Source organism: Trachymyrmex septentrionalis, unplaced genomic scaffold, assembly GCF_001594115.1.
Source record: "Trachymyrmex septentrionalis isolate Tsep2-gDNA-1 unplaced genomic scaffold, Tsep1.0 scaffold120, whole genome shotgun sequence".
Classification (NCBI taxonomy): domain Eukaryota; kingdom Metazoa; phylum Arthropoda; class Insecta; order Hymenoptera; family Formicidae; genus Trachymyrmex; species Trachymyrmex septentrionalis.
The window spans coordinates 62,580-74,385 of record NW_017304331.1 but is presented as its reverse complement, the minus strand read 5'-3'; the positions used below and the strand labels follow the sequence as shown (position 1 = coordinate 74,385).

At 29.4% G+C, this 11,806-nt stretch overlaps 1 pseudogene; it reads left to right on the top strand.

Annotated features, from left to right (window-relative positions):
• The first annotated feature begins 2,961 nt into the window (after positions 1-2,961).
• LOC108754762 lies at positions 2,962-6,998 on the top strand (annotated as a pseudogene).
• Positions 6,999-11,806: the final 4,808 nt, after the last annotated feature.

The following is an 11,806-nucleotide window of genomic DNA, read 5'->3' as shown; positions in this document are numbered from 1 at the left end:
GACATTGGTCGAATTAGCAAGAGGCTATCCAATTTCATATCGCTTACAATATTAATCCTTACAAGATAAATTCCTTATATATGATATATTTTTTATAGAAAGAGAATTGAAACTCCTGATATTTACAAGGAAAGTTATCTAAATGTCCAATTAGTTTTGAAAAAGTGACGGTTAGAAGTTATAATATTCTATCTCTTATTAACTATAATGAGTGCTCGGAAAATTTGATATTTGTTAGAAAAATGAATTTAAATTCCGCTATAATCAGCTCCGAAAATGAGTTGAGATGACATTTTTTCGTACTGTTTTTATTTTTTTGTAACTGTTTTTATTTTTTGGTTTTTTTCTACACATGTGGTGAGTAATATACATAATACAAAAGAAAATTTTAGTCTTAATTCCAATAGTGAGTGTTAAACATTTTTTTATTTACCTCTTTCGAAATTCAAATTGCGTTTAAATGCAATATGGTACACTTATAAAGTTATATAAATGTATATGTACGTATAAAAGTACATATAATTTCTTATTATACATTACAACACACACCACACGCATGCACACACGCAAGCATGTATTCACACATGCACGCACGCACACACGCAAGCATGTATTCACACACGCACGCACGCACAATTAAGGGAAGAATCTCGTTTAGGAGGCCGAAAGATGACTTTTAAGAATTTTTTTTTGTTATAATAAAAATTGCCAATTAAAAATTTAGAGGTTGTTTTATTAATTATTTAAAATGTTAAAAATAATTTTTATATCACAAAATATTAATTTTTTTTTTTTAAATAGAGCGATGATTGTGACACCTCGCTGCTGAAGAAAAACTTTGGTATTTGGGTTTCAAATATTATAAATAGAACGACCGCTATCTTGTACACAGTCAGTGGCGAAGTGCCACAAATGTTGCTCTATTTTTTAAAGAAAAAATTAATGTTTTGTGATATAAAAATTATTCTTAACATTTTAAATGATAAATAAAACAACCCCTAAATTTTATAATTTTTATTATAACTAAAATAAAAATTTCTCATATATTTTTTGGCCTTCTAAACGAGGTTTCCCTTTAATAATGACAATGATCTAAAATCAATCTTCAACTGTCCTTATAATAGTCATGTCATCATCATATATTATCTAAAATATGAAAAGAAAACCATATTCTATAAAGCGATGATGATGTCGACGTATCATAAAGTAAAAATTTTTTATCTTTTTACGTCATAATATCTCTGCTCGTAGGACAGCGAAATAGAAATACTTTTATTTATGCGATGCAGAATACGAACTATCGATTACCTATTCAAGACATGATCAGTTTAACTGTGTTATTGGAATCCGATAATTTCGAATTTTATAAATCATCGATTCTCGTGAAGAACACGGGGGGTTTCGCGTAATTGACACGAGAATTATCATGTCTCTTGATATGTATGGGCATTTCCGTCCATAATAAAAAATGAAATTATTATGTTATTATCAGAGAAAGTGTTATGGTATTATCAGAAATGATCCATTCTCTTCCGAAATATAGTAAATCGGAATTTATCTACTTTTTTTATGCTGTACCTCGATTTTTCTTCCAGTTCTAAAATCTGAACCAGCATTGAACCTGTCCCGCGCAGAACGCCTCATAGTATTGATTACTCGGAAAGAGGAAGGCACGTGAAAGGTGAGAGGGGTGGATGACAAGCATTTGAAACCAGTCGAAGCGAGAACCAGGGGTTGCTGTGTTTGATCGAAATTTTCGTTTTCTTCGAAGTCAATTAATACGATGAGAATTTTAACATTAAAAAATAATATCACTAACAGGAACAATACATGCCAAAAACCTTGAAAATATACCAAGAGATATGACGAGAGATATGACGAATATTGCACTGTTATATATAATATATTGTTAAATATAATGATTGATAAAATATGATAGATAAAATAATATGAATAATATCAAAAATACAAATAGCAAAAGATGATATATCACATTTAAAATTAAATTTTATTGCATATTTATTATTTGCAAAATTATCATTATAAATTTACAATAACAATTATAAATAGAAACAAAGGGAGTTTATTTTCTAAAGAGACTACCATAATTTCTTGGAAAAATGATATTGATGCCACCTTATTAATATTTTTTTAATTAACCAAATAAATACATAGTCTGTTTGGATAATTAAAAAAGTTAAAACTCATAATATATACATTTTGACTTGTTTCTGTATAAAATCAGCTAAAAACGAATTCTACAAATGCTAAAATAAAATTTTATTCGATTTTCTTTTACAAATTGGACAGTTCAAATAATAGCTATAGTTTCCTATTTATAATTCTATTATTTATATTTCTTTCTTTCTTGTTTTTTATATAATACGGTTTTAAATATAAAACCGGGGTGCGACATAAAACCAGCATATTTATCTGTAAATTAGATCAAGAGCTATATCTTTTATCTTTATATTTATTGTGTTGCGTTATAATGTCAAATAATCTTATCAAAACTGAAGACAATCATATATTAAAAATATATTTAAGAAAACCTTCAAAGAATGAAACTATCGCGTTACTTGAATAGCCACAGATGTCTATACTAGTACTAGATCGCTAACTTCGATTAAAATGCTGTAAATAGCCGGATATCCAGTTGAGTTCAAATAATGGCCGCTCCATTTATTTTGCACATTTATGCACAATATATACACATCATATTCATACATAATATATATTATATTATACATTGTCATCATTATCTCGTATCTTTTAAATGAGACTGTCTACACTAATCGGCACGGACTTACACGTCCCATAAACGAAACATATCGACAAGCTGGTCGACATTCTCGCGAAGAATATTTTAATGCTCCGTGTCGATACTGATCTGTCAATTTAAATTAGTGAACGATAAAGAATGAACGCAGAAGATGGATAAAAAAAAATTAATAGAAAAATGTATAATCTTATAAATGTTTATACGTAATAAACCATCCAAAATACAGCATGACACCATGTTGAAAGGAAATATTTAGAAATTGCAAAGAAAATGGAGCAATCAGGTTAGATGAAAATAATTTATACTATAGTTGAAATATGAGTAATACGTTTTAAAAGATTCATTGTTTTTCGCACTGGTCTTTCCGTGTGTACATGTAACTATGTGTATATTTTTCTGTTTTTCTTTTTTCTCTTCACATGAACAGCTATTACTTATATATTGAATGATATTTTTCCGAATTTGAAAACCTTTTCCTCCAATTCCATTATTTAATGCACGAAATCTTATGCCGTTTTAGTTTTTAATTTATTGTGTCTTTAATACGGCCGTATTCTGTAATAAAAAAAATCCTTGAATGTGTCTCGAATAATAAATGCATCATTTCACTTTCTCCTGTTATGATAAATTTTGTAAGCTAATATCGGTGTTACGATTATGGGTGTCTTGTTCATTAATACTGTGGTCTCGAACATAATTGTGCAAAATGCACGTAGTTAAAATATTGGGAATACAAATTAGTTCGGTCCGTTTCTAAAAAATGGCTCCAGCTGTTCCAGCTGGTTCATAGTGACAGCTGATTTTGGCGGTTTCAGAAACCTTAGACATCTACTAATAATATTCAGTTCATATCGCTTTGTGTTTCATACAAAAACCTTGATTTTTACTGTGTTTGAAATGTCGAATTTTGTGTTAACCAAGCAGCATTTGCGGGAGGTTTTAATTTTCTGCTTTAATTGGAAGAAAAGTGCAGCTGAAGCCCATCGAATGCTTGTCAAAGTTTATGGTGACACTGCTCCAACTGATAAATCATGTAGGGAATGGTTTCGGCGTTTCAAGGATGGAAATTTCAGCGTTGAAGACAAGCCTCGCTCTGGACAGCCAAAAAAATTCGAAGACCAAGAATTAGAGGCATTACTCGAAGAAGATCAGAGTCAAACGCAAGAGAAGCTTGCAGAATCATTCTCAAGGAGTAACTCAACAAGCCGTTTCTGTACGATTGGGAGCCATGGGAATACGAGCAAAGTGCCCGGAGTACGAGCAAAGACATGATGAAGTTATTCTTCTACATGATAACGCATGTCGCAAAAGTGGTAAAAAAATATCTGGAAACGCTCAAATGGGATGTTTTACCGCACCCGTCGTATTCTCCGGACATTGCTCCTTCTGATTACTGGTTGTTCCGAAGTATGCAGCACGATTTGGCAAGTCACCGGTTCACTTCTTTCGCAGAAATCGAAAATTGGCTCCAAACTTGGATCGCCTCCAAAGACGAGTCATTTTTTCGAAATGGAATTCAAAAATTGCCTGAGATATGTGAAAAAGTAATAGCCAGCGATGGACAATATTTTAATTAACCTGTTCATTCATTTTGTTTTGAAATAAATGCATTTTTGAACACAAAAAAACGGACCGAACTAATTTGTACTCCCAATAATTTTGTTTGTATTTTTTTATATTAACTTTAGTCTTTGATTGTAAAGTCGAAATTTTTGGGTCAGTATTGTGGATGCATTTTCAGAAACTCTTCGCGCGAGTGAATGACGGTAGTTGAAAATTCTTTTTAATCTATCTCCCTGAATTTGAAAACCCGGATACAGTCTCAGTAAATATTTTTTTAACGGAAATGCCTCATGTACACTTATGACATAAGGCATAGTGTGCATTAAATTAGGAAGCGCATTATCTTTCGGAACATTCAATTAATTTTTTTTTAAGAGCTTTGCCCAATTTTGGATTGACAAATAAGCTTCCATCGCTATTTTTACCACATCTGCCTATATACCGCAATAAATCTGTAATATGCATTCACTAATGCTAAAAGAACAATAGAAAACATTTTTTTATAATTAAAGAATTGAGACACACTATTTGCGGGGGCATGAATAACCACACGTTTCCCAAGAGCGCTTATACAATTTGGAAAATTCCAAATATTCCAAAAATCTTTGGCAATTTTTTTCTATTTATCCGCTGTAGACTCTGCCTTTGTTAATGGCTTTAATTTCTCTATTATTGCTTCACATACTTTGATAACAATCGATTGCACTGTTGAATGTCCGAGTCGATAATTGGTAACTATTGTTTTAAATGAATTACCAGTAGCTAAAAACATGCGAAATATTAGATTACTTATTCAATTCATTACAGAAATGATGTACCTATCCTATTAATTTTATTTTGATTTAATTTTATTGAAACCTTCATTCTCTTTATAAATTGGAGAATTTGTAAAAATTTATAAATGTTTTTCAATATAATGAAATCTTTAATCTTTTGAGCTATCAGACTTGAAATTTGAAAATTTCATCAAAAGTGAGAAATAGTCTAATTTTTTCCTCAAATGCTATGGTTATTTGTATATTTTGACAATTTCTATATAATTTCTATATAATTATAAAAATAAAAGGGGCCAAGAGTCAACGCTGGTTTTTAATCGCTATTGAAAGAAAGATTGATTGCTGCAACAATTTAGTAAAATATGGCGTAGCATTTTTATATGGCTTCAACAACCAATTTTTGGTTATAGCAGTAAATTTTGAGTTGCATTAACCTCGAAATCATATACTGACATTGCGGATTGGCTAACACAACTAAAAATTTGCTGCTACAACCAAAAACTGGTTGCTGCAGCCATATAAAAATGCTATACAATATTTTACTATCTAAATTATTGCAGCAACCAATCTTTTCTTTCAGTGTAATATTTACTGTCTTTTAATTTATAACAACAAACGTTTCATTTTTACACTAAGATCTTTTCAATGTTGAATTTATTTTTATTATTTTATTCAATTGAGCCTATTAATTTAATCTTTATTCTAGGGATGCACCGGATCGTTAAATTATTGGATATCGGATATCTGGACAGAGTATAACATTGGATATCTGGTATCCGGTTGGATATTCGAGAAAACAATTTCTTCGAGTCGGATATCCGATATTTTCTGGAATCCGATCGAATTCCAGGAAAATATTTAAAAAAAAGGAGTCTATAGAAAAAAAAAATCGTAATTTTGCAGCAATGTATAACATATTATGGCATCATGAATATGCATACTTATTTCTAGAGCATTGGTATAATGAAAAATCAATAATTTAATGATAACAAATTCAACCGGATATATTCCCGGATACTAATAATATCCGACTATTCGGATAGTAAAAAAATGCCGGATAACAGATACTGGATACTTTCCGGATATCCGATGCATCCCTACTTTATTCTATTACAATTCCTAACAATTTCTATATAAATATTGTTGGCCTATTTTCAGCGACTATTTGTCAGAAAACATATACAAATTTTCAAGATCTTTTAAAAGAACTTTGAAAAAAAAAACGTGATACAAAAAATGAACAAGCCGTCTCAAAATTAAAAAGTGGAAATTTGAAGAAGAGATGTCATTTATGCAAGAAAGGGGCACATGCAGTAATTTAAAAAACGTCAGTGATGATGACAATGAAGATGAACCGAATGAAAACGAAAATAATAATAAAAAATGATAATAGAAAAGATAATTCAAACGATGGTAAGGGGGATGATCGAAACACAATGATAAGAATAATAAAGATGGTGTAGGTAGGGAGGAGTTACACGCTAAGAATGAAAAAAAGAAGAAACAAAAAGAAATTGACAGAAAAATCATTAACGTAGTTAGGAATAAAGAAAACAGACAGTCAAACAACAAGAAACAATATCGGTAATGAAGTATTTGTTAGATAAAAAAACTACGAAAACGCAAACAACTCAAGAAGTTTGCATCTAGTGCAAAAAATATATTCTTTTTGAGTGTGGCAGCAACGGTAAAGAATTTTTCTCCATATTATCAAAACATTGCAAATGTTTTTCATCGTCTCTGACCTCGAAATGAAACAAATTGTACAAAAACAAAAATGTTTTGTATCTAGTACATCCACACAACGTCAACATTCTGCACAAATGCAATCATATCACACTGGGCTATATATTATAATATTTCGCGTTCTTTACTAGCATCTTCGTTATTAACAGTATGTCATCTCCTTCATCATCTTTACTAGCATCTCCTTTCATATAGGTATAATAATACCAATTTCATTACCATATTTGGATTTTTAGCAACAGTACAATGCCACATATCAGCGATAGAACAACGTATACAAAAATGTAAAAACATATCTATGTTTTATCTATATCTATCTATATTCAGTAAAAAATTGTGTTATAGCAGGAGGGTCCAAAAGAGTCCATTTCAGCCTTATCCAAATTACGTCCATATTCATGAAAATTTATTTCTTGAGGTCAATTATATTCAATTTACTATAAATGATTTTAGCTCAAACGGAGCGGTGATGTTGCCATATTTACTCAAATTGATATTTTAAATATTCATGATATTTTATTGAAAAACCTTCTAAAAAATCATAATTGTTGCGTTGGAAAATGATTTGAGTCGTTGTGGAATAGCAGAGTTTTTTCAAATCTCTTTGCATTTAATGTCAATACTCTTATGTGTTAGAATTCAAACAATACGTAGCCATAAATTCCAAAGAATGATCAATATTTGACTTTCTGTATAAACTGTTTGCAAATAAGTGTGCGTGCGTGCGTGCGTGCGTGCGTGCATGTGTGGGTGAAGGAGGAATGTAAGTATATGCTCCAAAGTACTATTGAGGGGTGTTTGATTTACACAAATCCTCTCTTGCGTATGGACTGTTTGCTTATTGTCTTTATATATTTTCGTCTATATATTTTTTATAGAATGATACAAATCATTTTCCAACACAAATACCATTTTTTTAGAAAGTTTTTCAATAAAATATCAAGTATTCAAAATATTAATTTTCAAATGAATATGGCAACATCATCGCTCCGTTTAAGCTAAAGTCACTTAAATTGAATATAATTGACCTCAAGAAATATAGAATTTTTATGAGTTTAGACGAAATCGGCTCTTACGGATCCTCCTTCTTTAACACATACGAGTATGTCCCAAACAGTCCACCCAAATTTTTGTGTTAGTTTAACATAAGATGAATATGTTAGAAATTAACACAAATATTATGTAAAAAATTTTCACAAGAAGCGAAATACTTTGATACCTTTAGAAACAAATTTTATCTCTAATAGACATATTTATAATGTTAAATTTAACTGAAATTAGATGCTATTTTTACATTTTTAGTTTAGGCCATGCCTCTGTGATATTTAACATGTACGATATACAGATTTAACAGATATTTATTGTTTCAAAAAGAAAATATCTGTACCTTTTTACATAAAAATATGTAATTAGTACAGAACACATTTCTTCAGTAAAATTAACATTTATAATATATTAAATCTACACACACATTTTATTTATTTTTAGAATTTATGTTTTAAAGCTATATTATTTTTATGCTATTTGTTTACTTATGGTATCTATAAATTGTGTTATTTTAACACTGAGAAATGTTAAATAAAACTTGGATATGTCAAAAATTCAACACAAAAATTTTAACAAAAATTTGCTTTAATATAAATACAAAATGTTTTTTACTGTGTATGGTATGTATGTAAAAAATTTTTACCTTAAATAAACTGCTCTTTCTGTCGGCGAAATTGCTTTGCAAAACAACACATTTTATTTTTGTAACACAGATTCAATCAAATGTAAGCCATAAAATTTGCATTTGGCATTTTAAAGTATTGATAAAACTTGTCGTCATATTTCAATAAATCTTTGAACAAAACTCTCCTGCATGTTTTTTTCTTTTTAACAATAGATGTATTCATATTCTTTCTTTCACTTTATTAACTTCAGCTTTATCTTCATTCAAAAGTAAAGCTATAAGAGTGATTTCATCATTGAAATCGCTGGATAATCTGTCCATAGTGACTGTTAAATGACAACTGTCGGATTTGTTGAATTGTTGAAACAGTCTGAACACGCGTTTTATAGTTCGTCGTACTGTCGGTATGTGTCGGTATATGTCGTTGCCGGGACGTGACGGTCCATGCCATATAATCTAAATCGATCTTAAGACGTTACTTGTTTTCCCTACAAATAAGTAAGGAAAAAGCCATGATCAAGGCTAAACACGTTAGTGCCTGATAATAAATAATATTTTCATGTGTAAATTTTAAGTACATTTTTCAGTTACATAAACTATTCGCTATTTGCTGTCAGATTTGAAACGCAATCATAAACTAGAATAGAAACAAGAATGTAAAAACATTAATAAAACTTATGTTAATCTACTATTACATTTCAGTTTTAATATGTTGAAAAACTCATATTTTAGTAAATGATTTTATTTTAGAAAGAGTAAGTACATATCATATAAATAATGATAGATGATTTAAGTAAATAAAATAATTTGATTATGATATATTAAGTTACTTCATATTTTTTTAATTACATTTTAAATTACATTTATGTGCTTTACATTTCAATTGAATACGTTTGCTTTATATTGCATTTCAGATGACGTTTATATTTTAATATAGCTTTGTTTTTGACACGTTTTAAAAGAGATACATAAAATTCGCGCACACATACACGCACACACGCGCGCGCAACATGTACAGTCCAAGCATAATTTTTTATATGAATAGCAATACTATCTATAATCGTAATAAAATACATCATAATATATAAGGCATAATATATAAGCAATACTGTCTATAATCCTAATAAAATACAATACATCATAATATAACTCCGGCAAATACGCCGCGCTGGGATTTACGCCGCAGAAATAAAAAAAAAATAGAAGGAATGGGGGTAATTTTCCCGCAACTCTGTTACATGCCTTTATGTTATATTAGTATAGTGTTACAATTTCAATTTTTTACTGTTAATATTAATAAAATTATTGTGAGTTGAATCAATTTGTCACTATGTTAAGTAGCACCATCTCATAAATTATAATCTACATAAAATGATTACTGTAGAACGTGCAAAAGACTTAGTGGTTATTTCGTGATACATGAGTGTAAAGGAATAGTAAAACTTGTTGTATAACAAAATATAAGTACTTTGCTCTTGTATTCTTTGTTTAGTTCTCTTGTATATTCTACCTGTTTGGGATATACGGCATTTTTAGCGATCGGGATTTATGCCCAAAGCATACAAAGTGCTCAGATTGAATTCAATGCACTAAATGCAATAAACGCATTACATGAAATATGTATCTCATATCATAACACTTATAATAAGGCAGACCGGGGTCAGTAGTTAACAGGGATAAGTAGAATAGTCGAGGCTACATTAAAACCAAAACACGCGAGACACACGTAAACGCAGCAGCGACTGTCGCTCAGTCTGCTGTAACATCTTGTTGCGGACATCTGTGATAGAAGTTATGCCACAATTTTAAAAAATCATATACCTAAGTAAATATTTTTATTCTTCAAATTTTTGTTTTACAATCGTATGTGATTGTCTGAGATATGTGATTTCTGCTTAGATAGTAAGTGTAGTTCTTACTTAATAAAATCCAACAGATTTTTTTTTGTTTATGTGTTTTGTTATCGTATACCATATTGTTAATGTTTTTAAAAAATGAACGAATGGGAATAGTAGACTAACCACAGTATGATTCATTTAGTGACGACTCTTATAATACTTACTCAAAATTTTATTCCTTTAAAGAGATGTTCTTCAGTGGTAAATATTATAAATTTAGTTCTCTTATATCCAATCTCAAAAACTAAGCTCATTTAACGTGGTTTTTGCATAAAATGAACAAATTTTGCAAAAAGAAGTATTGTTTTGTCCTGCGAAGTGATGTTTGTGTTTAAAATGTATTTTTATAAAAGTTTTATTAATATGTAGCTAAAGATATAGCTTAACATAAAATACATTAATCTTTATTTCAATAATCTTAGTCGAATTACCCCGGTTCCGGGGCTAATTGAATCAGATGGAACGCATTAGAAAAATGCATTTTTTTCATATTAGTTATTAGTTTCCCTTTATTATTAAAATATTATTAGATAATCAAATGTATGTAGTAATTGGTGTAGAATTTTTTCGATAAGTCTCTTAATTTCGTCTATAAAAATTCGAAACCGAAAAATGAGTCTATTGGCCCTGGTCTCCCCCTACATGTGGGAAGATTGTAATTATTATTTATTACTTCATATACATATTTATCATTCTTATTCCTTAATAAAACTTTGTAAATTTTATAAGTTATTGTCTCATTTTACGTCTTATTTATATGCATTATTTGTAAATTTTTTATAAGCCGTACATACCTCTCTCCCTCCCTATAAATAGTTATATATCCCACCTTTATAAGATACATGGTAAAAATGCAAGGGTTTAAAAAAGTTCATTTTTTAATACGAAATATAAATATTTCAGATTCCTAATATTTTTTTCATAATAGTAGACAGTACAAAGTTTTACTGATATAGTTTGTTTGCTTTAAACATAGTAAATAATAATTAATAAATTAAGTTTTTGATAGGTGCTGTGTATATACCGAAGTTACCCTATATATATATATATATATATATGTACATATGTGTGTGTGTGTGCGCGCGCGCGCGCGTGTGTGTGTGTGTATATACTAATATTGTCAAATTTAAAAAGGAATACCGTTGTAAAGTAAATAAATTCTTCTAATTAATATCTTTATTAATGTGAGCAACTTTTGCCAAGATTACTGTTTTAAAGCACAAACTTCTTTAAGTATCTTGAAAAATATTGTATAAGCGTGACACATAAGATTATACTAAGATGTATCGAAAACAATTTCAACATTATGCTAATTTTTAATGAAACTTAATTTAGTTGTTGGTATCTTTTAATAACAGTTATAATAGTT